We start from the raw sequence: 26,585 nt of genomic DNA on the forward strand, positions 1-26,585 counted from the left end.
AATAAAATTTTAAAAGGCTGGCATGTGTTGGGCTGGGGATGTGGCTTAAGCAGTAGCGCACTCGCCTGGCATGCATGCGGCCCGGATTCGATCCTCAGCACCACATACAAAGATGTTGGGTCCGCCGAAAACTAAAAAAATAAATATTAAAAATTCTCTCTCTTTCTACTGCTCTATCTCTCTTGCTCTCTCTTTTAAAAAAAAAAAAAAAAAAGGCTGGCATGTGTAAGGCTCTGGCTTCAATCCCAAATACTGCACGTACAAACACAGAAAACTGATCACTACAAAAATTAATGAACATTCCAGTGCCTACCATCTATGAATAAATTAGACTCCCCAGAAACTTCATATGAGCTTTTGTGACTACACCCCCTGGAAAGATGCAATTTTTCCTTCATCTGCTAGCTTATTATAAATAAAGTCCTTTCTTCTGTTACTCTCTTGAGTTTCTGGCTACAAGAGGTAGCAGCAGAACTGGACCTTTCATGGTTACAAGGACACTGATGCTTAACTTTAGAACTCTCCCATATCTCACTCTGTGCATCTCTCTCTTTTGTCGGTTCACATTTGTATCCTTTTGCTATAATAAAACTTTAATCATTAGGTATAATGCTTTCCTGAGTTCTGTGAGTTGTTCTAACAAATTATCAAACTTGAAGGGGTTTTAAGAACCCCTGATTTTGTAGCATCTTTGTGATAAGCACAGGATGTCTGGGGATACTCAAACTTGCAACTATTATCTAAAATGAGGACAGTTTTGTGGAGGACTATACCCTTGCAAAATCTTAACTAACACTGAGTAATGTCATATCTCCTTCAAAAACACTCTAGAGAAATTAGTTTAAGAATTCACAAGGTTAGCCCATATGGTGGCCCACTCCTGTAATCCCTGCAACTTCGGAGGGTAAGGTAGGATGACTACAAGTTTGAGGCCAGCCTGGGCAACTTAGTAAGACCCTATCTCAAAATTTAAAAAAATAATAAAAGGAGTGGGGATATAGCTCAGTAGTAGAACAACCCTGGGGTCAATCCCCAGAACTTCAAAACATAGCATGGACCATGTGTGAAGGCACACATTCATAATTCTGGCTACTTGGGAGGCTGAAGTGGGAGGATCACCAAGTTTGAGGCCAGCCTGGGCAACTAAGCAAGACTCTGTCCCATGATAATTTTTTTTTTTTAAAGATCTAGGGCTGTAACTCACTGAGTGTTGGCCTAGCTAGTATGTTCAAGGCTATGGTTTAAAACTCCAGTACTAAAAACAAACAAACAAATAGCATAATGCTGGCATAAAAACAGACTCATAAAGTAATGGAACAGAACAGAGAACACAAAAATAAATCCACCTATTTACAGCCAACTGATTTTCTTCCCCCAGTGCTGATGACCACAGAACTATATCCCCAATCCCATAGCTAACTGATTTTTTTTTAAAGGCAGCAAGCATATACACTAGGAAAAGGAAAGCCTCTTCAATAAATGGTGTTAGAATAAAATATACATATGTAGAATAAAGAAATTAGATCCCAGGGCTGTGGTTGTGGCTCAGTGGTAGAGTGCGTGCCTAGCATGCGTGAGGCACTGGGTTCAATTATCAGCCCCATACATGAATAAAATAAAGGTCCATCAACATCTAAAAATATTTTTTTAAAAAAGTAATTAGATCCCTGTCTTTCACTATATATAAAGATTAATTTAAAATTGATCAGGGCTGGGGTAATACTCAATTGGTAGAATGCTTGCCTCACATGCACAAGGCCCTGGTTTCAATCCCAGCACCACAAAAATAAAAAAATTGATCAAAGACTTAAATAATAGTATTTGAAACTACTAAAAGGAAATATAGGAGAAATGTTTCAGGACACTGATCCAAGATTTTTTGGATATGACCCCAAAAGCATTGACAACAAAAACAAAAACTAACAATAAAATATGTCAAACTAAAAAGCTTCTGAGCTTGGGGTTGGGGGAGTAGCTCAGTGGTATAACACTTGCCTAGCACATATAAGGCCCTGGGTTCAATTCCCAGTACCACAAAAAAAAAAAAAAAAAAAAAAAATCAACAGAATGAATGAACCACATACAGAATGGGAAAAAATATTCACAAATTAATCTGACAATGGATTAAATCCAAAATATATAAGGACTTCAACTAAACAGCAAAACAAAACCAAATAATCTGATTTAAAATGAGTGAATAAACTGAATACAGGTTTCTCAGTAGTAGGATATACAAACGGCCAAAATATAAATGAAAAAATGTTCACCATCACTAATCACAATGGAAATGCAAATCAAAACAAAGATATATTATCCTTGTTAAAATGGCTACTATTAAAAAGACAAAAAATAACAAATGCAGGTGAGGATACAGAAAAAGGGGAACTCTCATATGCTGCTGGTAGAAATATTAGCACATCTATTATGGAAAATAGTATGGAGATTTCTCAAAAACTAAAAATAGAACTACCATATGATTCAGCAATCCAACTACTGCATAGATATTCAAAGGAAAGGAAATCAGTATGAACTTACATATCCACTGAGGGCTAGTCACAGTAGCCTAGATATGTAATCAATGTAGGTATCCATCAACAGATGAGTAGATGATGAAAATGTGGTGTATACATAAACGATGGGATATTATTCAGTCATTAAAAAAAAATTCTGGGCTGAGAATGTAGCTCAGTTGTAGAGCACTTGCCTGGCATGCACAAAGCCACTGGAGATTGAATCTCCAGCAGTGCAAAAAACAAAAATAAATAAATAAATAAATAAATAATTTCAAAAATCCATACTAAAGCACAAACAAAATTAAACTGCATAATATTGCGGATAAAGAGAAATTTCTATATGCTTCTAGAGAGGAAGAAAGAGTCATACACAAAAAAAATTGAGAATCAGAATGGAATAATAACAATGAATGTACTTAATGTCAAAGAACTACACATTTAAATATGGTTAAAACAGGGCTGGGGTTGTAGCTCAGTGGTTGAGCATTTGCAAGCATGTGTGAGGCACTAGGTTCAATCCTCAGCACCACATAAAAAAAATAAATAAATAAAGGTATTGTGTCCATCTACAACAACAACAAAAATTTTTAAAAAGCTTAAAACAATAAATTTTATGTATATGAAACTTTTTTTTGGGGGGAAGAAGTTTACTGGACATTGAACCCAAAGGACTTTTACCACTGAGTTACAGCCCCAGCTCCCCACCTTTTTAACTTCCTTTTTTTTTTCAGTTGTAAATGGACACAATATCTTTGGGTTTTTTTTATTATTTTTTTAATGTGGTGCCTGGGATCGAACGAAGTACCTCACCCATGCAAGGCAAGCACTCTACCACTGAGCCACAACCCTGGGCTCCCCAGCCCTTTTTATCTTTATTTTTTATTAAGTTGCTTAGGACCTCACTATAAAAATTGCTGAGGTTGGCCTCAAACTTGTGATCCTCCTGCCTCAGCTTCCTGAGTCCATGGAATGACAGGCATGCACCACCATGCCCACCAATATAAAAATATAAAACTTTTTTTTCTTTCTTTTTTTGGGGGTGTGTGTGTGTGTGTGTATGTGTGTGTGTGTGTGTGTGTGTGTGTGTGTGTGTGTGTGGTGCAGGGTATTTGTAAGGCAAGCACTCTAACAACTGAGCTATATCCCCAGCCCAACATAAAGTTTTTTAAAGAGAGAATGAGGCCGGGCACGGTGGCACACACCTGCAATCCCAGTGTTTTAGGAGTCTGAGACAGGAGGATTGTGAGTTCAAAGCCAGGCTCAGCAACTTAGTGAGGCACTTAGCAACTCACCAAGACCCTGTCTCTAAATAAAATATAAAAAAGGGCTGGGGATGTTGCTCAGTGGTTGAGCACACCTCGGTTCAATCTTCATTACCAAAGAGAGAGAGAGAGAGAGAGAGAGAGAGAATGAATGATGAACTACTTCAGTGGTCTGTCTGATCCCAAATCCATGATAATTTTCTGTAGAATTTCAAAGTAAAATGCACATATTGCAAATCCTATCCACAATCTGCCTTACCAAAAATTACATGTTTACTTAATAAATGTCCATTTTTTTTCTTTGTTTTATGGTACTGGGGATTTCATCCAGGACTTCACAAATGCTAGTGAAGTGTCCACACTGAGTAATACCCCAGCCCTTTTTATTATTTGATACATGTTCTTGCTAAATTATCAAGGCTGGCCTTGAACCTGCTATCCTCCTCCTTAACCTTCCAAGTTACTGGGACTATATAGGCATGTGCTACCATACCAGCTCTATCGTTTATTCTTTTTTTTTTTTTTTTTTTGGATATGGAGAAATAAACCCAGGGGTGTTTAACCACTGAGCCATAACCACAGCGCTTTTTATTTATTTTGAGACAGGGTCATCTAAGTTGCTTAGGGCCTTGCTAAATTGCTGAGGCTGGCTTCACACTTGTGATCCTCCTCTTGCCTCAGCCCCCCAAGACACTGGAATTACAAGTGTGGCCACCATTTTTCATTATAAAAATGAAATAAAATGAAGCTGAAAAAAAATAAAATGGATCTGAGAATTTAGGTAGCTCAGGAGTAGAATACCTGGCTAGTATGCATAAGACCTTGGGTTTAATCCCCAATGCTGAAAAAAAAATAGTTTTTTAAAAGCTGAGCACAAGTAAAAAGCAAGACAATTATTTCATCTAAGGAAAATAAATTGTACGACAAAATTATTATAGTCATAGGACCTTATGTAGCTCAGGTTCAATATTTGTGTAAAACAAACAATACTGAGCTGGGCATGGTGGCATAGTTAATCCTAGCAACTTGGGAGGCTGAGGTAGGAGGATTATAAACTCAAGGCCAGCCTCAGCAACTTAGCACGACCCTGTCTCAAAAACTTTTAAAAAGGCTGGGAACAGGGCTGGGGATGTGGCTCAAGCGGTAGCGCGCTCGCCTGGCATGCGTGCGGCCCGGGTTCGATCCTCAGCACCACATACCAACAAAGATGTTGTGTCTGCCGAGAACTAGAAATAAGTATTGAAAATTCTCTCTCTCTCTCTCCTCTCTCTCTCTCTCTCTCTCTCTCTCTCCTCTCTCACTCTCTCTTTAAAAAAAAAAAAAAAAAAGGCTGGGAACAATAGCTCAGTTATAAAGTGCAACAAGGTTCAATCCCAAATACTGAAAACAATGATATAATCCCCAAATTACATTAACATTCAGAACATAAGGAAGAAGAATTAAAGCCTCATATTCCATGACATTTTATGTTTAATGTTTTAATTTTTAAAAATTTGTTTCCCTTTTTTATTTTTTGAGACAGGGTCTCATTAAGCTGCTGAAGGCCTCACTAAGTTGCTAAGGCTGGCTTTGAACTTGTGATCCTCCTGCTAAGCCTCCTGAGCCACTGGAATTACAGACATGCACCACATTACCTAACAATTGGTTCACTCTTTCTGAGCATGGTGATACATGCCTGTAGTCCTAATTACTTTGAGGCTGATGAAGATCACTTGAGCCTAGGTGTTCAAGGTCAGCCTAGGTAATACTGAGAGACCTCTGGCTCTAAAAAAGAAACAAATATTCACTCTTGTGCTTGCCTAATGTTCATGAAAGATGAATTTAATACCCAGCACCTCCATAAATTTCTTATGTTCATCTATGAATACCCTACCAGTGAAACTCCACATCATGTACAATCACAAGAATAGGATCCTAATTAGAACAAGTTATATTCCATATACACATAATATGTCAAAATATGCTCTACTGTCATATATATCTGAAAAGAACAAATAAAAAAGAAAATACCCAGCACCTCGGGGGTGGGGGATAGGGAATGTGGAGTTTCATCATCTTGGGGTATAGTTCCCAGAGTTTTCAATTTGCTATATATACTTTCTAATTTAATAACTACTGAATTGGATGCTAATAATAATCTATATAGTATGTTTTTTAACAAACTTTATACAGTTTCTCAAAAATCCTATAAAATGGGTTAGATAGAAATTAATATACCATTTCCCCATTTATACATAAGGAAACTGAATCACAGAGAAATTAAAATTATTTTCCCAAGGTCAAAGAGTTACAATGAACCAAAATCACCTATTTCAGTCTAGGGCTCTTTTCATAAAGCCACATAGATCATTAATACAAAACTAAATTTTTGCTAAAAACTAATTTTTTAATGTATCTACTTATTTATTTGTTTATTTATTTATATATAGGCCACGTTTAACTATGTTGTTGCCCAGGCTAGTCTAAAATTCCTGGGTAAAGCAATCCTCCCACCTTAGCCTCCCAAGTAGATGGGTTTACAGGCACTTGCTACTGCACCTGGCTAAAAGTGATTTTTTGATCAGTGACTGGCAGGAGGTAAGGAACTGTATAGGCCAGAAAGGAAGTAAAGGTGGCTATCAAAGCACAATAGGGAGCCAGGTGCAGTGGTGTGTACCTCCAGACCCAGATACTAGAGAAGCTGAGGTGGGAGGACTACATGAACCCAGGAGTTCAAGACCAAACTGGGCAACACAGGGAGAGCCTGGATCAAAATATACATACATATACAAACTTGCAGGGGGTGGGGGGTGAATGTGTGAGAGAGAGAGTGTATATTTGGTACCTTGATTGTAGCAATCTCAATATTCTGACTGTGATGCTGCATTATAGTTTTACCATTAGAAGAAACTACATAAAGCATGTATCAGATCACTCTATATTAATTATAATTTATTATAACTGTGTGAATCTGGAATTCTCTCAAAATAAAGAGTTTAATTTAAAAAGAAAATAACTACCAGACACACCTGTAATTCAAATACTGGGGAGGTTGAGGCAGGAGGATCCCAAATTGAAGGCCAGCCTGACAACTTAGACAATGTCTCAAAATAATATTTTTAAAGGGGTTGGGGATGTAGCTCAGTGGTAGAGCATTTACCTAGCATGTGTGAGGCCCTGGTTTCAATCCTTAGTATATTAAAATAACAGTAATAATAATAATTTATACTTTTCATCTTTAAGAACCTTAAACTGAATAGGAAAACTTAAATAAATTAAAACAAAATGAAACAGGATCATTCATCAGAGCTTAAAATCCAACAGAGAAGACTTGAAAAGTGGGATAAACCCCATTAACATAAGCTTTAAAATAAGCCATAGAGAACCTTGGAAATGAAAAAAGGGACCCCTAGGATTCTTACTTCCCAAAGCAACAAAATCAGTCAAGACAATACAGGAGGGCTGGGGATGTGGCTCAGTGGTAGAGCGCTTGCCTAGCATGCACAAGGCCCTGAGCTCAATCCCCAGCACCGCAAAAGGAAGAAAGGAAGAAAGGAAGGAAAGAAGGAAGAAAGGAAGGGTGGGTAATTAAATAAGTAACAGATAAAACAGACCAAAAAAATGACAATATTGGAAACAAATTTATTAAGTCTTAAAAAGTCATCTCAATGGGCTAGAGGCACAACTCAGTGGTAGAACACTCACAAGTCCCGGGGTTCTATACCCTATATTGAAAGGAGAGGAGAAAAAAAACACTTAGAATAAAGTTAGAGCCACCACCAAAGTTTCCTTCAACCTACCATGCTCTTTACTGCAATTTGCAACTTAAGAAAGACTCAGTGTGCATGGATAATCTTCAACTTGATATTCAGAGTCACTCACACTTCAAAAGATTTCCCAAATTTTCTTTTGTTTTACTTTGCTTTGTTTTTTGCTACTCACAAAATGCTTGAAGCCTTAACCATTTCCTGCTTCTCCCAGCTGCAGGCCTTGCAATTAGAAAAATGTTCACTCAGCGTCTAAGGCAGGTCTGGTTAAAAGGATGAGCTCATCCCTTCAGAAGAGCACCTGATCCTCAAAGAAGCTGCTCCTCCTCCAGCAAGCAAGTCTTTGTATGTTTAAAGTGATACCCACAACCTGTGCAATCACATGGCCAGAGCCAAAACAAGTCCTCTTCCCTGTACATACCTAACTAGTACCATGAAGTCATATCCTGCTCTGGCCCCATACTGATTGCCACTGAACTCAGACAGAAGTGGCAGCACAGCTGCTGTGGCTGCTATTATGGCCTCATTAGAGAAATACTTTATTTTCAGTTATAATGGAGGTCAGGTCCTTCACCACCACCCTGGAAACAGAGCTGTTAATTTCAGTAGGTCCTTGCCAGTTGCCCATTGTCAGACCTTATCGGAATCACTATTTTATTCAAACTTTATAACCCATTTTCCTAAATGAGGAATGCAGTGCCTCTCTCTGTATCTTCTCTATTCCATTTGCTCTGTCCACAAGTCTAGCCAAAGCAGCTAAATGCACTATATCAGTTAGAGCTAAGTACTTCCAAATTAAGTTTGCCCTTCAGTTTAACTACCTCTAAGAAAATACTTACTCCCATAGCTGTCTACTTATTGGTTAAATCAACAACAACAAAAATATTAGCCCAAAGATAGATTTCATTTCATTTCATAATGATTCAAGAGGGGTATAACATATCTTCAATCAGAAGTACATGGGTACCAAATAGTCATGCAAGAAGTATTTCTGGCCCTGTGTGGTGGCACATACCTGTGATCCTAGCACACTTGGGAGACAGGCAGGAGGATCAAAAGTCTGAGGCCAGTCTCAGCAACTTAGCAAGGCCCTAAGCAACTTAGTAAGACACTATCTCGGGCTGGGGATGTGGCTCAAGCGGTAGCGCGCTCGCTTGGAATGCGTGCGGCCCGGGTTCGATCCTCAGCACCACATACCAACAAAGATGTTGTGTCCGCCGAGAACTAAAAAAATAAATAAATAAATAAATATTAAAAAATCTCTCTCTCACTCTCTCTTTAAAAAAAAAAAAAGACACTATCTCAAAAAAAAAAAAAAAAAAAAAGCTGGAGATGTAGCTCATTAGTAAAATGCCTCTGGATTCAATCCCCAATACAAAAAAAAAAAAAAAAAATAGAAAAAGAAATATTTCTGTGACCTGTTATACACAAGATCTCTGATGGGGTGCTGAGCAGGCCTTGAACTACAACAGAAATCTAAAAACCAACTTTTCTCACTTTAGTCTTCCTCCACAGGACCTCTGCAGTATTTTTACTTCATCCATAAGCTTCTAATACATTAACAGACTAAGGAGTCAAGACACAAAAAAGGATCTGGGTTTAATCCCTAGCACAAACAAAAAGATATTTTTTTTTAATTTAAAAAAGGGGGGAAATGATTAAGATGGTAAATATTATGTATATATTACAATTAAAAAAAACAAAACTAATCAAAATTGGTCTTAGTCTGATCAATATAAGATGTTGAGTAAGAAACACTAAATTCAAAGTCTGTTGCTTTTCTCTTCTTTCAAAAATCAATTCAAGATTTATTAATGTTTGAAAAAAAAAAACCCAGCTGGGTGTGGTGGTGCATGCATGTAATCCCAGCAACTCAGGAGGCTGAGACAAGAGGATCCTAAGTTAAAGTCAGCCTCAGCAACTTAGCAAGGTCCTAAAAAACTAAGTGAGAGGGCTGGGTTGTGATTCAGAGAAGCACTTGCTTAGCACATTGTGAGGCACTGAGTTTGATCCTCAGCATCACATAATAATAAATAAACAAAGTTATCGTGTCCATCTACAACTAAAAAAAAATATTTAAAAAAAAACATAGTGAGATTCTGTCTCTAAATAAAATATTTTTTAAAAGGTGGAGGGGGGCCCTCCCTGGGATGTTGGGGATGTAGCTCAATAGTAAAGCACTTGACTAGCTTGCAAAGGCCCAGAGTTCAATCCCCAGCACTGCAAGAAAATTAATGAGTAAAAGTAAATAATAAACCTGATGTGCAAGACAACAAAATTATTACTCATTACTTTCACACAAATTGAAAACTTTATATATCCAGGGAATCTTACATAATTCAAGAGACAGCTACTAGGAACTGGGAGTGTAATTCAGTGGCAAAGCATTTGCCTAGCATACATGAGATCCTGGATTGGATCGCCAGCACTGGGAAAAAAAAAAATGTAGTAAATATCATCATTAGGGTTTGCTGGAAAAAAGAGAACTTTAACTTAAAGATCATAGTCTCAAAATATGAAGGTAGTAGCTTCGAAATAAGAAAATAGTTATTATTACTTATCATATTTTACACCAAGTTTAAAGTCTGCATAGAGCAACTAAAATAAAACATAAAAAACAAGCCAGGTTCTGTAGCACATACCTGTAATCCTAGTGGCTCTGGAGGCTGAGGCAGGAGGATCATAAGTTCAAAGCTAGCCTCAGCAACTTAGCAAGGCTCTTAGCAACTTAGCAAGACTCTGTCTCAAAAAAAATTTTAAAAGGGTTGGGGATGTAGCTCAGTGGTTAAGCACCCTGGGGTACAATTCCTTATTACAAAACAAAAGTAAAAAATAGTGACAACCCAAAGTGCTCGTGAGGATGCAAAGAAACTGGATCACTGATACATTGATAAAAAGCAAAATAGTAAAGTCATTCTGAAAAAAGAGCAGTTTATGGGGTTGGGGCTATAGTTCAGTGGCAGAGCACTTGCCTAGCACATGTGAGGCACTGGGTTTGATTCTTAGCACCACATAAAAATAAATAAAATAGGGGCTGGGTTGTGGTTCAGCGGTAGAGTACTCGCCTTGCACATGCGAGGCCCTGGGTTCGATCCTCAGCACCATATATAAGTGAATAAATAAAATAAAGGTATTGTGTCCAACTACAACTAAAAAATAAATGTTAAAAAAAGCACTTAAAGGGGCTGGGGATGTGGCTCAAGTGGTAGCGCGCTCGTCTGGCATGCGTGCGGCCCGGGTTCGATCCTCAGCACCACATACAAACAACGATGTTGTGTCCACCGAGAACTAAAAAATAAATATTAAAAATTCTCACTCTCAGAAAAAAAAAAGCACTTAAAAATAAATAAAATATAGGCATGCTATCTATAACTACAAAAAATTGGGGGGAAAAATAGCAGTTTCTGGGGGCTGGGGTTGAGGTAGAACACTTGCGTGGCATGTATGAGGCACTGGGTTCTACTCTCAGCACCACATATAAATAAATAAATAAATAAATAAATAAATAAATAAAATGAAGGTCCATTGACAACTTAAAAAAAATTATATACGTGTGTGTGTGTGTGTGTATAAATAGCAGTTTATTAAAAAACTAAACATGCAACTACTATACAAATATTATACTCCAGGACACATATCCCAAACAAATGAAAACTTAACATTTCTATAAAACCTGTATACAAATGTTCACAGCAGTTTTATTTGGTTTTAGTTTTGTTATGAGGTGCTGGGGATCAAATACATAGCCTTGCACATTCTAAGCACATATTCTACTGCCAAACTATCCTCCTGCCCAAGCAGTTTTATTTATAATAGCCAAAAATTGGGATCAGTACAAATGTCCTTCAACAGGTGAATGGTTAAACAAGCAAAGGTATATTCACATCATAGAACACTACTCAGCAATAAAAAAAATTGGGGGTTGGGGGTGGGGGCAGGTATCTCGGTTTGTCAGGGGCACTCAACCACTGAACCACATCCCTAGCCACATCCCAGAACTTTTTGATGCACACAACTTGAATAAATCTCCAAGGAACTATCCTAATTAAAGAAGTTAACCAGGGGGCTGGGATTGTGGCTTAGGGGTAGAGCACTCGCCTAGCATACATGAGGCACTGGGTTCGATTCTCAGCACCACATACAAATACATAAATAATTTAAAAAAGAAGAAGAAGAACTTAACCAGGGCTGGGGTTGGGGCTCAGTGGTAGAGCGTTTGCCTAGCATGTGTGAAACCCTCAGTTCAATCCTCTGCCATCACATAAAAAATAAATTAAAATAAAGGTATTGTATCCAACTACAACTAAAAAATAAATAAATAAAAGAAGTTAACCAGGCTGGGGTGACTCAGTGATAGAGCACTTGACTAGCACCTGTGAGACACTGGGTTCAATCCTCAGCACAACATAAAAATAAATAAATAAAATAAAGGTATTCTGTCTATTTACAACTAAAAATTTAAAAAGGGGGCTGGAGCTGTGGCTCACCTAGCATGTGTGAGGCCCTGGGTTCGATCCTCTGCACCACATAAAAATAAATAAAATAAAGGTATTGTGTCCAACTAAAAATAATTTTTAAAAAAATTTAAAAAGGAAGTTAATCCCAACAATCTATGTACTGTATGATTTCGCTTATATAACACTTTCAAAGTGATAAAATTTTAGAGGAAAGATGGATTTGTGGTTGCCAGAGATGTAATAAGGGTGGCTATGGAGTAACACTAGACATCCTTGTGGTCTTGACTGTGGTGATAGATATATCTAAATTTAATTTATTTTTTTTTTTAAAGAGAGAGAGAGCGAGAGAGAGAGGAGAGAGAATTTTAATATTTATTTTTTAGTTCTCGGCGGACACAACATCTTTGTTTGTATGTGGTGCTGAGGATCGAACCCAGGCCACACACATGCCAGGCGAGCGCGCTACGGCTTGAGACACATCCCCAGCCCCAACATCTAAATTTAAATAAATAATAAAGTTATATAGAACTAAAACACAGATCAGGGCACATTATATACAGGTACTTAAAAATCACACTTTATTGGGCTGGGGTTATAGCTCAGTGGTTGAGCACTTGCCTCACATCTGTGAGACACTGGGTTCGATCCTCAGCACCATATAAAAAAATAAATAAAATAAAAGATATTGTGTCCATCTACAACTAAAAAAAAATTTTTTTAAATAAACTTTTTAAAAAATCACACTTTACCTCATAAATATATATAATTAGTACTAGTTAATTACAAGGAAAAAATAAAAATTTTAAAAAGAACTAAAACATACACAAACAAGTACCAGTAAAATAGGAATTTGTGTAAATTAGTGGTATGCATCAATGCCAATATCCTGGTTGTTAATAGTACATAATAGTTTGGCAAATGTTACCTTTTTGGAAACTAGGCAAAATATACAAGGGATCTCTCTGTATTATTTGCTATAGTTATATGTAAAATAAAATTTTCAAATAAAAAAAGTGGATCTCACTGGGAATGTAGCTTAGTGGCACAGCACCTACTTAGCCTGCATGAAGTCATGGGTGCTCCACACCCAGCACTAAAAAACAAAAGGATCTCAAGAAAAAAATATTTTCTCTTCTACTCACATTCCTTTTACAGCACAGAATACACCTCACACCATATATGTGGGAGTTTGTCCACACACCAAGTAATCAGTTCTGCCGTGGAAGCTTGCACATTCTAAACACACATTCTGCTGCTGAACTATCCTCCTGCCCAAGCAGTTTTATTTGTAATAGCCAAAAACTGGTGATAGCATCAGATCCCATAGGCTAAGGACTCAATCCCACAAAACTCCCTCACTTGAGATGTCAATCGCAAGTACTAAGTTGGGACCCGCACTACTGACCAATCAGTTTATTATCTCCAGTAACCTTTCACATTTAATTACTTTGCTAGTGTGGTTCACATAAGGAAATAATTTACTTACATCTGCCCATGTATTACAAAGGCTATTACAAAGGATACAGTCAGAAGGAAGAGATGCATAGAGCAAGGTATGTAGGAAAGAGTATAGACTTCCAGGACCCTCTCCAGGTGTACCACCCACCAGGCAAATCCATGAGGTCAGCAATCTGGAAGCTCTCCAATCAAGCCCTTTTTTTGTTTTTTATTGCAGGGGCAGGTACCAGGATTGAACCTAAAGGCATTCTATTACTGAGCCACATCCCTATTCCCTTTTTATTTTTTTCAGATGGGGTCTTACTAAATTGCTTAGGGCCCTGTTAAGTTGCTGAGGCTTGCCTTGAACTTGTGATCCTCCTGACTCAGTCTCCTAAATTGCTAAGATTTACAGGCTTGTACCACCACATGCAATCCATATCCTTTTGGGTTTTTAATGGAGGTTTCCTTGTGCAGGCATAATTGATTCCATCATTAGCCACTGATGATCAACCAATGTCAAAGTACCCTACACTACTGGAGCTGGGGTTGTAGCTCAGTGGTAGAGTGCTTGCCTTGCACGCGTGAGATCCTGGGTTCGATCCTCAGCACCACATAAAAATAAATAAATAAAGATAAAGATATTTTAAAAAAAAATACCCTACACTAGCTCAACCCAGAAACTGAGAGCCTACTTTAAATTTTACATTTGCACAATACCATTAATATCTCCTTATTTTGTACGCTAAGCATCTCACTCATGTGAGAAAAAGTGGAAACAATCAAAATGTCTACTAACTCATAAATGGGTAAACAAAATATATTATATCTACACAATGTACAGTTTTTTGGCTGTAAAAGGGAATGAAATACTAATACAGACACAAAAGACCACATATTGGTATTTTATTCCATTTACATGAAATGTCCAAAATAGGTTAACCCACAGATAAAAGCAAAATCAGTGACTATCTAGGGCTGTGAGGGAGGACGCAGAGTTGGACAGATGTGGAGAATGCTAATAGGTACAAGATTTCTAATTTTTTTTTTCTTTTCTAGACTGATGATTAAACCCAGGGATGCTTTACCACTAAGCTACATCCCAGCCTCTCCCCGCATTTTTTGAGGCAAGGTTTTGCTAAGTTGCTGAGGAAATCACTAAATTTCGAAGGCTGGCCTGGAATTTTCAATCCTCCTGCCTCCACCTCCCAAGCTGCCAGGGATATAGGAATGCACCACTGCATCAGTGATATAGGGTTTCTTTTTAGAGTGATAAATATGTTCCAAAATTGATCATAGTAATAGTTGCACATCTCTGTAACTACACTAAATTGTATAATATTAAGTAGTAATAAATAATATATTAATTATAATCGTATATAATATTAAGATATATCTCAATAAAGCTGTTTTTTATTATTGTTGGGGTTTGTTATTGTTGCTTTTTTGTACTGGGAAATGAACCCAGGGGCACTTTACCACTGAGCTACACCCCCCGTCCCTTTTTATTTTTTGCTGAGGGCCATTGCCAAGTAGGAATGACGCATCGAAATTTCCTTGCCAGCGTACCCCATGTTAAATGGACTTGCCTTGGAAATTCACTGTGACATTGCATGTGTGTTTGAGAAAGGTGACCCTGCTCAAGGACGAGGGTGGATCCAGGTTTAGGGTGTATCCTGCAGGTTTTAGGAAGTATCCCAGGTTAGGATAATTTGGGTTTAAGGCGTTCCCGGTTTAAGACAATCTGGGTTTAGGGAAGTTCCAGGTTTTAAGGTTATTGCTGCTGGGAATAGGGCGTATCCTGCTGCCTGAGTTCCCATTGAGTTCTCGTGGAATTCAGAAAGTATTTTGGGACGTGAATTGCCCGGCAGAACTTGGATTTCCCCAGAACGTGTGTAGAGGCGGGTGTGAGTTCGGGAATAAAGAATTGCTGTTTGAATCTACAAGGTGTGTGGTGGCTCGTGATTCTGTGCCCAGCCAAGACTGCGGCAATTTTTTATTTCGAGACAGGATCTCCCTTCGTTGCTGAGGCTGGCCTCAAACTTGCAATTCTCCTACCTCAGCCTCCTGAGTTGCTGGGATTATGTGTGACACCACACTTGGCTAAAATTAATTTTTTATAAAGATCCTCAGTAACAATCTATTGAAATAGGAATAGAAGGTTAAAAGCGTGAAATTACAACTCTAACTGAGTAAAAAAGAAAGGAGTTATGAATATGAGTTTGTTTGAGAAGGCATAGAAAACTACAACTCTAAATCCAACTTCTTATACTCTGCTCAATTAAAATCATGGCCAGAGTTTGATTTATACAGGTTTTCTACTCAAAATAACTTGCAGCTGGGTGCTATAGCACACACCTGTAATCAAGTCTGAAAAATAAGTTCCAACTTTCCTTAGGTCTAGCAGGTCTCAGGAAGGATGAAAACCCCAACCTAAAATGATACTTACTCTGGAGTTCCCCCAAAACTGAAGGAACACAAGATGAAATTTTCAATCGTTCAAATACACCCTTCTGGTCTTCAATGACCATGAGTGAAAAACATAAGGGGCTGAATAAACGGGAAAGGATGATAAAAAATTTATCTCCATTTGGTACTACAGAGCTCTGAATGGGTCAATATTCAGGCAGAATGAACCACCAAATGAAATGAATCTGCACAAATAAGAGCTAAGCCCAGGTCACAAATTAAACAATGGCACATAAATAAGTTCTATTTCTACAGTTTGAGAATGACTTTTTCTACAAACTTCACTATGAAAATACTACATAACCAAAAAGATGTTTATTCAGGCACTTTGCCAGGCATAATGGTGCACTCCTGTGATCCTAGTTACTCAACAGGCTGAGGCAAGGTCCTGGGCTAGATTCCCAGCAACATACATACATACATAAATAAGGGTATAGCCAGGCATGGTGATGTACAACTGTAATCAATCACAGCAGCTCATGGGGCTGAGGTAAGAGGACAGCGAATTCAAAGTCAGCCTCTGCAATTTAGCAAGGACCTAAGCAACTTAGCAAGATCCTGTCTCAAAATAAAAAATAAAAAGGGTTGAGGATGTAGCTCAGTGGTGAAGCACCCTGGTTTCAATGCCTGGGGTACAAAAAAAAAAAAAAAGAAGAAGTATAAATAGGTGACTTATAAATGTACAGGAAAAGGACCAAAAAAAAAAAACCCACCAAACAATATATTTGTAGGAAGGGAAACTTTTGCCTCTTAATTGCCTATATAAAGATTTTTTTTGGGGGGGGGGGGCTGGGGCTTGTGGCTCAAGCAGTAGCGCGCTCGCCTGGCATGCGTGCGGCCCGGGTTCGAACCTCAGCACCACATACAAACAAAGATGTTGTGTCCGCCGAAAACTAAAAAAATAAATATTAAAAATTCTCTCTCTCTCTCTCTTTAAAAAAACTGAATGAAATAAATACATAATATTTTTTTTTAAAAAGTGGGTTTTTTAAAATGTATTCTTGCTGGGCATAATGGCACACACCTGTAATCCCAGCAACTTAGGAAGTTGAAGCAAAAGGACTTCGAGTTCAAGACCAAGGCTGGAGATATAGTTCAATCGTAATGTTTTCCTGAGTTTGATTCCCAGTACTGCAAAAAATAAAGAACATATTCTTTCTCCCCATTTTGAAGATATTTTAAGTTATAAAATTTAAGTTTATAAAAATGTTAAGGTTCCCCCATCCCTCCAAACAACAGGTTGAACCAGGGACACTCGATCATTGGACTAAAATCTCAGCCTTTTATTAATTTATTTATTTTTAGTACTGGGGTAGAACCCTGGGACCCTCTAACACTGAGCTATATATAGCCCCAGCCTTTTTTTAACACAGGGTCTTGCTAAGTTGCTGAGGCCCTAGCTAAATGGTTGAGGCTTGCCTCAAATTTTCATCTTCCTGCCTCAGCTTCCTCAGACACTGGGATTACAGGAGTGTGCTGAAGTGCCTAGCATCCACAGCCCCTTTTATTTTAAGATAGGGTCTCTTACTAAGTTGCCCAGGTTGGCTTTAAACTTGTGATATTCCTACCTCAGCCTCTGGAATAGTTTGAGATTACAGCATGCACTTCCAGTAATTTTAAGTATTTTTAAAAAAGACATAAACAGGGAAGTCAAGAAAGAAAAATAAATAGAGGAAATGTTTACCTTTGAATTAAAGAAATGAAAATTTAAAATGGGATTGCTTTTGTCTATCATGCAGTATAAAATGTTGGGGGGGGGTTGTTCAATGTTCATTTACTATTTAAAATGCAACTGTTAGGAAATTAACACTTCTATATACCCCTGAAGGAGTATAAACAGATAAAATCTTCCCCAAAAAATCCAGAACCATTCCAGAGAATGTATTAAAGCAGAAAAAAAATTCCCATAAAGGGTAAGAATTAAAGAATGCTTTTAAACTGGGTATGATGGTACAGGTCTATAATCTCATCTATTTGGGAGACTGAGGCAGGAGGATCTCAAATTCAAGGCCACTTGAGTAATTTAATAAGACCCTGTCTTAAAATGAAACTTCAAAAAGCAAGGGTGAGGTGTGGGGGATGGCCTAGGAATACAACTTAGTGGCAGAATACTTGTTTAGTGTGCTAAAGGCCCTGGGTGGGGCTCAATCCCCAATTCAGCCCCTCCCCAAAAAATGTTTTTAGACCCCACTGTTTATATATCATCAGTCATTTATTTTCATCCTTCCTGGTGAAGTTCCATTCTCAACCCTCAAGGCTGTTGCTCTCACTCTTTTACTCTAAGGTTCTCTTGCAAATATGTCTCAATACTTCTAAAATAATTCACATAAAAAAATATGAGCACCTAACCCACTAAGTTAAAAAGTGTTAAAAAAAAAATCTCATTCATACACATATGCAGTCCAGCTAAAATCTATACAGATGAGGGGAGTACTGCCAAAAGTCAATTCAATGAAAAGAAAAAAAAAATCCACATCACCAATTCATCCTTCAATGTGCATGCATTTCTTTTTCTTTAACTTATTATTTTTTTTTAACGTGGTGCTGAGGCTCAAACCCAGTGCCTCACACGTGCTAGGCAAGAACTCTACCACTGAGCCACAACCCCAGTCCAGTGTGCATGTATTTCTTGAGAATATTATGTACTACAACAAAGTTGTACCCCTCTTTCTTTGTGGGGTGGTACGGGGATTAAACCCAGAGGCACTCTACCACTGAGCCACATCCCCAGCCTTTAAAAAAAGTTTTTTTTGAAACAGGTCTGGCTAAACTGCTAAGGCTGGCCTCAAATTCGTGATTCTCCTGCCTCAGCCTTCCAAGTAGTTGAGATTATAGGCATGTGCCACCAGCAAAACAGTTTTTGAATTTTGGAATACAGAGTGAAAAAAAACTACAAAAGCAAATATATAAATGAGATAGGAGAAAAGATATAAAGATAAATAGACTAACAGAGAAGGTAAAAGAAAATGTGACTTTTAATCTAAGAAGCTTCATGAACATCCTTACCTTTATTCCCTTTCCTTCAGGCCTTAATTTGAAAAAAAATCCCTTGAAAATACAGTATTGTGAATCTAGATATCTAGATGATTAAAGCCTACATACACTGCTAGTTTGTACAATTCATTTCTTTAGACTAAATAAGTCCAAGGGCAAATATTAAGAGACTTATGACATGGGTATGTTTTAAATATTATCTAGACTGGATGGTATTAACCTAGAGATCCTGAAAGAGGGCTGGGGTTATGGCTCAGTGGTGGAGTGCTTGCCTGGCATGTGTGAGAGGCATTCGGTTTGATTCTCAGCACTGCATATAAATAAATAAAAATAAACAAACCATTAACAACTAAAAAAATTAAAGAAAAAGAAAAAAAATCCTGAAAGAACCTTCCCACCATAACCTGCCCTGTGCTACCTGATTAAGATAATTGAATTCAACAGACTAATATCATGTCCCCTTTTTTTTTAATCCGAGGGTCAAATCATTTTACAGGAGACTGGAGGTAAGGGGTAAGTAATGAAGAAGCACTGAAAAGGACAATGAAATCTGAAGTCCTCGACTGGGCTGGATCTTGCAGTCTCCAAAAGCCCTCCACATAGTTCTCATGTTCTCTATCTACAAAGTTTCTTTAAAAAGAAAAGCCCAAGGGGCTAAGGTTGTGGCTCAGTGGTAGAGCGCTTGTCTGGCATGTGTGAGGCTCTGGGTTCAATCCTCAGCACCACATAAAAATAATAAAATAAAAGTATTGTGTCCATCTGCAACTAAAAAAAAAAAATCAAAAAAAAGAAAAGAAAGAGGGGCTGGAGATGTGGCTCAGGCGGTAGTGCGCTCGCCTGGCATGCGTGCGGCCCAAGTTCGATCCTCAGCACCACATACAAACAAATATGTTGTGTCCCCCGAAAACTAAAAAAATAATAAATATTAAAAATTTCTCTATCTCTCTCTCTCTCTCTCTCTCTTTCTCTCTCTCTCAGAAAAAAAGAAAAAGAAAGAAAAGCCCAAGACCCCAAAAATGCAACTGACTTTCGAGTGCCAGTACCCCTTGAATATACATCCTGCTCTATTGCTTGTTTTCCTAAATTCCTTCCTTCCTTCCTTCCTTCCTTCCTTCCTTCCTTCCTTCCACTGGAAATTGAACTCACAGACACTCAACCACTGAGCCACATCCCCAGCCCTATTTTGTATTTTATTTAGAGACAGGGTTTCACTGAGTTGCTTAGCGCCTCGCTTTTTGCTGAGGCTGGCTTTGAACTCAGGATCCTCCTGTCTCAGCCTCCCCAGCCGCTGGGATTATAGGAGTGCACCACCACACCCAGCAATACCTTTATTTCTTAAATAAAATTTTGGCTGTGTCTCTTCTGACACATCCTAAAATTTCTTTCTGTGGCATAAGTCAAGAACCTGACAAGGCTGAGCTGAGGTCATCTTCTCCCTTTTAGGGGACCTCCTCAGACCCTTTTCCAGTAACATAAACTCAGATAAATACATACATTGTTCTCAAAACCAAAAAAATGAAGTATAAAAATGTTTGACTGGGACTGGGGGTGTGGCTCAGTGGTAGTGTGACTGCCTAGCATGCAAAAGCAAGGTCCTGGGTTCAATCCCCAGTATCACAAAAAGGTAATCAAAATAAAAATGCTTAACTGGACACTTCTAAGAAGAGGATATACAATCAATTAACAAACATATGAAAAAATGTTCAACATCTCTAGCAATTAGAGATATGCAAATCAAAACTACTCTAAGATTTCATCTCCCTCCAGTCAGAATGGGGGCTATCAAGAGAATACAAACAACAGTAAGTGTTGGCAAGGATGTAGGGAAAAAGACACACTCATGCATTGCTGGTAGGACTGCAAATTGGTGCAGCCAATATGGAAAGCACTATGCAGAATCCTTGGAAAATTGGGAATAGAACCACCATTTGACCGAGCTATCCCACTCCTCAATTTATACCCAAAGGATTTAAAAACACCATACTATAGGGACACAGCCATATCAATGTTTACAGCAGCACAATTGACAATAGCTAAATTGTCGAACCAACTCAGATGCCCTTCAGTAGATGAATGGATAGGAAAACTTTGGTAAATATACACAATGGAACATTACTCAGCATTAAAAGAGAAATCATAACATTTGCAGGTAAATGGATGGAATTGGAGATTTTTATAAAGCTAAGTAAGCCAATCCCCAAAAAAACCAAAGGCCAAATGTTTTCTTTGATATGAGGATGCTGACTCAAAATGGCGATGGGGAGGGAGCATGGGAGAAATGGAGGAACTTTAGATAGGGCAAAGGGGAGAGAGGGAAAAGGAGAGGGTAAGAGGGACAGGAATGATGGTGTAATGAGTTAGACATCATTACCCTGAGTACATGTATAAAGACACGAATGGTATGAAAATACTTTGTGTACAATCAGTGACTTGAAAAATTATTCTCTAGGGATGGGGTTGTGTTTCAATGGTAGAGCACTTGCCTATCATGTGTGAGGCCCTACGTTCAATTCTCAGCACCACATATAAATAAGTGAATGAAATAAAGGTCCATCAACTGCTAAAAAAAATATTTTAAATAAAATTGTGCTCTATATATGTAATATGAAATGAATTACATTCTGCCATTGTATATAACAAATTAGAATAAATAATTTAATAAAAAAATTAAAATGTTTGATTAAATATCTTAAGATCTGTTCTAAGAACATTTGTTCTATATATGAAAACAGATAAGTATTTCTACTACTAAAATGATCACTTTCTGGAAACTTACATATTTTAACAATTGCTTGTTACAACTATTTTCCCAAACATAGCTTCCTATATAATTATACCCAGCATGGATATGGTAATTTACTAAATTCTGTCTATAACAATACCAATCTTATAATCAGCATTATGCTGATATTCAAATTAGTTCCTTGTAGGTAGTGTAAATATTTGAGATAGGGGTTGTGGCTCAGTAGTAGAGCGCTGGCCTCGCACGTGAGAGACCCTGAGTTCGATCCTCAGCACCACATAAAAATAAATAAACAAAATAAAGATATTAAAAAAAATACCTATGAATTAAAAACAAGGAGATAACCCCATGATAAATGTATACCTTCTTGGTCACCACGCTGAATTCCCATACCGTAACCAATTTCAACTATAACCTCTTCTCCTTTCCTCTACACAGAGACTGCCCATCTGCAGAAGAAAGAAATCTTTCTTCATTTGTTTCCTTTTTTTACTTTTACTATTATTTGTTGTTGTTAGGGGCTCCCATGTTGCCCAAACTGGTCTCAAATTCTTAGGTTCAAGTGATCCTCCAGCCTCAGTGCCCTTGTAGCTGTGACTACAGGCAAGCACCATAGCAATGGCTTTCTTTCTTAGTTCTTTGGAGGAATAAGGTGGTCAATTTTTCTGTTTTGTTTGTTTTGCAGTACTAGAGATTGAACCCAGGGGTGCTCTACCACTGAGCTACAACCCAGTCCTTTATTATTTTTTGAGACAAGGTCTCATTGAATTTCCTAGGCCAGATCAAATTTGCAATCCTCCTGCTTCAACCTCCCAAGTCCCTGTTTATACAGGCATGAGCCACTGTACACAGCTTTTTTAGTTTTTAAGAACACATAAATTTCCAACTCTAATTCCTAATCTGCCATTTACTACTCTGTGATCTTTGGCAACTTCCTTAACATTGTTTTTTGTTGTGTTTTTGAGGAGGTACAGTACTGGGGATTGAACCCAAAGGCACTCTATCACTGAATTACCAGCCCCTTTTTTAAATTTTTTGAGATAGGATCTTGCTAAATTGACTGTACCAGGTTTCAGCTTGCTATTCTCCTGCCTCAATCTCCAAGTCAGTGAAATTCTAGGCTTATGTCACTATACCTGGCAATTTCCTTAACTATTTAAGCCTTGATTTTTGGTTCTATTGATAGACCCAACCTGATCTTTTCTTAAAATTGGGCATCTCGCCATAAAACCATGAAAAGATAATTTCGGCTTTACTATAAATTACTGCAAATTCTGAACCTACTTGGAATGCCTGCCCGTGCCCTGAACTCACCCATGTCCGGTTTTCCCTGACCAGATAACAACCCTTTCCTAAACCTTAGTGACGCCTCATAAATTCTGCCTTCCCTGGCCAGACCCTCTCTGAGTCTCTAAGATCTCCATAAATTCTGATACTGGGGCCAGCAAAAATGTAAACTTGTGTTATGCTCCTGAGAGTGTTGTTATCTGTAACCCCCCTTTGTGTAACTTTTTGGGCTATAAAACTGGGCCACAAAGAAGCTTCGGGGCTGTCTTGTTCCCGCCGTTTTGGGAGGGAGAGGCAGCCCGGCCGGTCGAAATAATAAGCTTGCTTTAATTTGATTTTAATTGGAGTCAGTGGTCTTTTCTTGCATCCTGGTCTAACACTATGATGTATTCCCCCACCCCCACCCCATTACTGGAGTGCTCTACCACTAAGCTACAACCCCAGTCTTTTTTTTATTTTATTTATTCATTTTTATGTGTGTTGAGGATCCAACCCAGTGCCTCACACATGCTAGGCAAGCGCTCTACCATTGAGCTACACCCCTAGCCCCCAGCCCCTTTTTATTTTAGTTTGAGGCAGGGTCTCAATAAATTCCCCAGGCTGGCTTCCAACTTGCCATCTTCCTGCTATAGGCTCCAGATTAGCAGGTGATTACAAATGCGTACCATCACACTGGGATTAAACCTGCTTTCTTATCTTTAAAGCTAAGGTATTAGAGGGCTAAGGTATTAGCTCAGTGGTAGAGTGCTTGCTTCCCACCTGTGAGGCACTGGGTTCGATCTTCAGTACCACATAAAATGTAAATAAATCAAATAAAGGTATTGTGTCCATCTACAAATAAAAAAAATATTTAAAAAGAGAGAGAGAGAGAGAGAGAGAGAGAAATTATATTTATCTACAACTAAAAAAAAAAAAAAAAAAAAAAGCTAAGGTATTACAGCCAGGCTTAGTGATACATGCTTGTAATCCCAGAGACTTGAAAAGCTCAAGCAGGAAGATCAAATATTTGAGTCCAGCCTGGTCAATTTAGGAAGACCACGTCTCAAAATAAAAACAAAAAGGGCTGGGGATGTAGCTCAGTGTTAGAATGCCCCTGGTTTCAATCCCTAGTACTAAAAAATAAATTTTAGGGGCTGGGGTTGTGGCTCAGCAGTAGAGCACTTGCCTGCAGGTCCCTGGGTTCGATCCTCAGCACCACATAAAAATAAATAAATTAAATAAAGGTATTGTGGCCAACTAAAACAAAAAAATAAATATTGAAATACATAAATAAATAACAATTTTTTTAAAACTAAGGTATTAGTACCAGCCTCAGAACATTGTGAAGATAAAACAAAGTAACATGCCTAGCACATTAATTATCAACTTAATGCATGTTGGCCATTATTATTGATTTACGAATGTTGATATTTACTTTAAAAGAGTAATAAAGACACAAATTTAAAAATTTTAATGAAAGAGTAATAAAGACAATTATGAACTGACAAGTATATTTTCTCTTTAAACTTCCATTCTTTTTCTGTTCTGAGAAACTTAGTGTTTTATTAATGCAACACAGTTTAGACTTCACTTACTAGTTTACAATTTTTAAAATGCTTCATTCCCTTTTAGTCTTGTCAACTATTATTTAAACTCAAGGTCAGAACCTTGCATTTATTATATTATTCTTATTTGTTTCTCTGTCTTCCTTCATAGGGTCTGCCAGGTTCCAAGACAGAGTTAAAGTTTTACTTGTATTTGAATCCTGAAGTCTTAATAATCAGACAAAAACTGATAAGTGTTTGTTGAATAGATAAATGAATTAAGTGATCTTTCTCCTGCAATGCCTTACACAGCAATCTACATGGAACAGGATCTCAGGAAAGTTTGTTGCTGGATTCATGTTAAAATTTTGGGAGCCCAACCACCACACAAGGCTTTATCTTGCCTCAGAAAAGCACATCTACCTTAAAGTTTAGCTACCAACAGGACAAATTAAAAGTTTTACTCTGATACATATCAAATAACGGGTTGAATAACTACATTTAGGCTAGCTCAAGAAGGATTTAAAAGCCATTATTCTAATTAATGAATCTGTGAATCTCAACATGGCAAAATCCAGTTACATAATCAAAACAGGGGGTTAGCCCTTGCCAATTAATGCATACAAAAGATAGAGACAAATTATTGGAAAACGGGGCTGGGATGTGGCTCAAGCTGTAGCGCGCTCGCCTGGCATGCGTGTGGCCCGGGTTCGATCCTCAGCACCACATACAGATAAAGATGTTGTGTCCGCCGAGAACTGAAAAATGAAGATTAAAAAAAAAATTCTCTCTCTCTCTCTCTCTCTCTCTCTCTCTCTCCTCTCTTACTCTCTCTTTAAAAAAAAAATTATTGGAAAACTTGCATTTGTAAATTAAATAAATAATTTTTTTAACGCCTGACTTGAAGCCACAGTTTTCACTAGAAATGAGAGATAAAGAACCAAATGGTCCAAACCTTGCTCTTGAGCCTCAGCCCTTGAAACTCAGATTAAATATTTTTCCCTCTCAGTAATTTTCACTCCTGGGAGACTCTTTATTTCCACACTGACAAACACTGGAAACTTACTCTGTCTCCTAAAATAAAACCTCGGGGCTGGGATTGTGGCTCAGTGGTAGAGTGCTCACCTAGCATGCATGAGACCCTGGGTTCGAACCTCAGCACCACATAAATGTAAAATAAAGATATTGTGTCCACCTAAAACTAAAAAATAAATATTTAAAAACAAACAAACAAACAAACTCATCATCCAGTTCCCTGTGGTGGCACATGCCTGTAATCCCAGCTACTCAGGAGACTGAGGCAGGAGGACTGCAAGTTCCAGACTAGCCTGGGAAATTTAGGGAGCCTCTTTCTTTCTCAAAATAAAATTTAAGTTTAATTTAATTTAAAAGGGTTGGTGATGTAACTCTGTGGTAGAGCGCCTGCCTAGCAAGCATTAGGTCCTGAGTTCAATTACCCAATACCCTCAAATATAAATACATATATATGTATATTTGTGTGTGTGTGTGTGTGTGTGTGTGTATGTGTATATATATATATTTGCTTAAAAAGCAAATAACCAGTGCTGCAGTCCTGGCTCAGTGGTAGTGGCTTGCCTACATGTGAGGCACTGGGTTCAATCCTCAGCACCACATAAAAATAAATTTTAAAAATAAGTTATTATGGGGGCTGGGGATGTGGCTCAAGCGGTAGCGCGCTCGCCTGGCATGCGTGCGGCCCGGGTTCGATCCTCAGCACCACATACCAACAAAGATGTTGTGTCCGCCGAGAACTAAAAAATAAATATTAAAAAAAAAAAAAAAAAAAGTTATTGTGTCCATCTACAACTAAAAAAAAGGAAGTAACTTGATTAGGCAGACTTTGGGAAGACAAGATTTTATATCCGTGTGAATAAACTATCTCTAGATTTAGTAGTGTTCAGCCTACTTGCTGCAATAGAAACACTTAGTTTTAAGTTACATTTGTGGAAGGTTTAAGTGTTCTACTGTATCTTTTGCTATATCAACTACACTGATCTTACACTGCATATATAATTTTTTTAAATTTTTTAGTTGTAGATGGACACAATACGTTGGTTTTTTTTTTGTTTTTTTTTTTTTTTTTTGTTTTTGTTTTTTTAGTGTGGTGCTAAGGATCGAACCCAGTACCTCATG

The 26,585-nt window shown here is 37.9% G+C and overlaps 1 protein-coding gene across 4 annotated transcripts in view; it reads right to left on the reverse strand.

Moving 5' to 3' along the window:
• USP54 (ubiquitin specific peptidase 54) overlaps window positions 1–26,585 on the reverse strand; it is a 133,750-nt gene that overhangs the window by 105,338 nt on the left and 1,827 nt on the right. The window lies entirely within an intron of this gene.

The sequence above is a fragment of the Spermophilus citellus genome (genome assembly GCF_964194105.1).
Source record: "Spermophilus citellus genome assembly, chromosome: 15".
NCBI classification, from domain to species: Eukaryota; Metazoa; Chordata; class Mammalia; order Rodentia; family Sciuridae; genus Spermophilus; species Spermophilus citellus.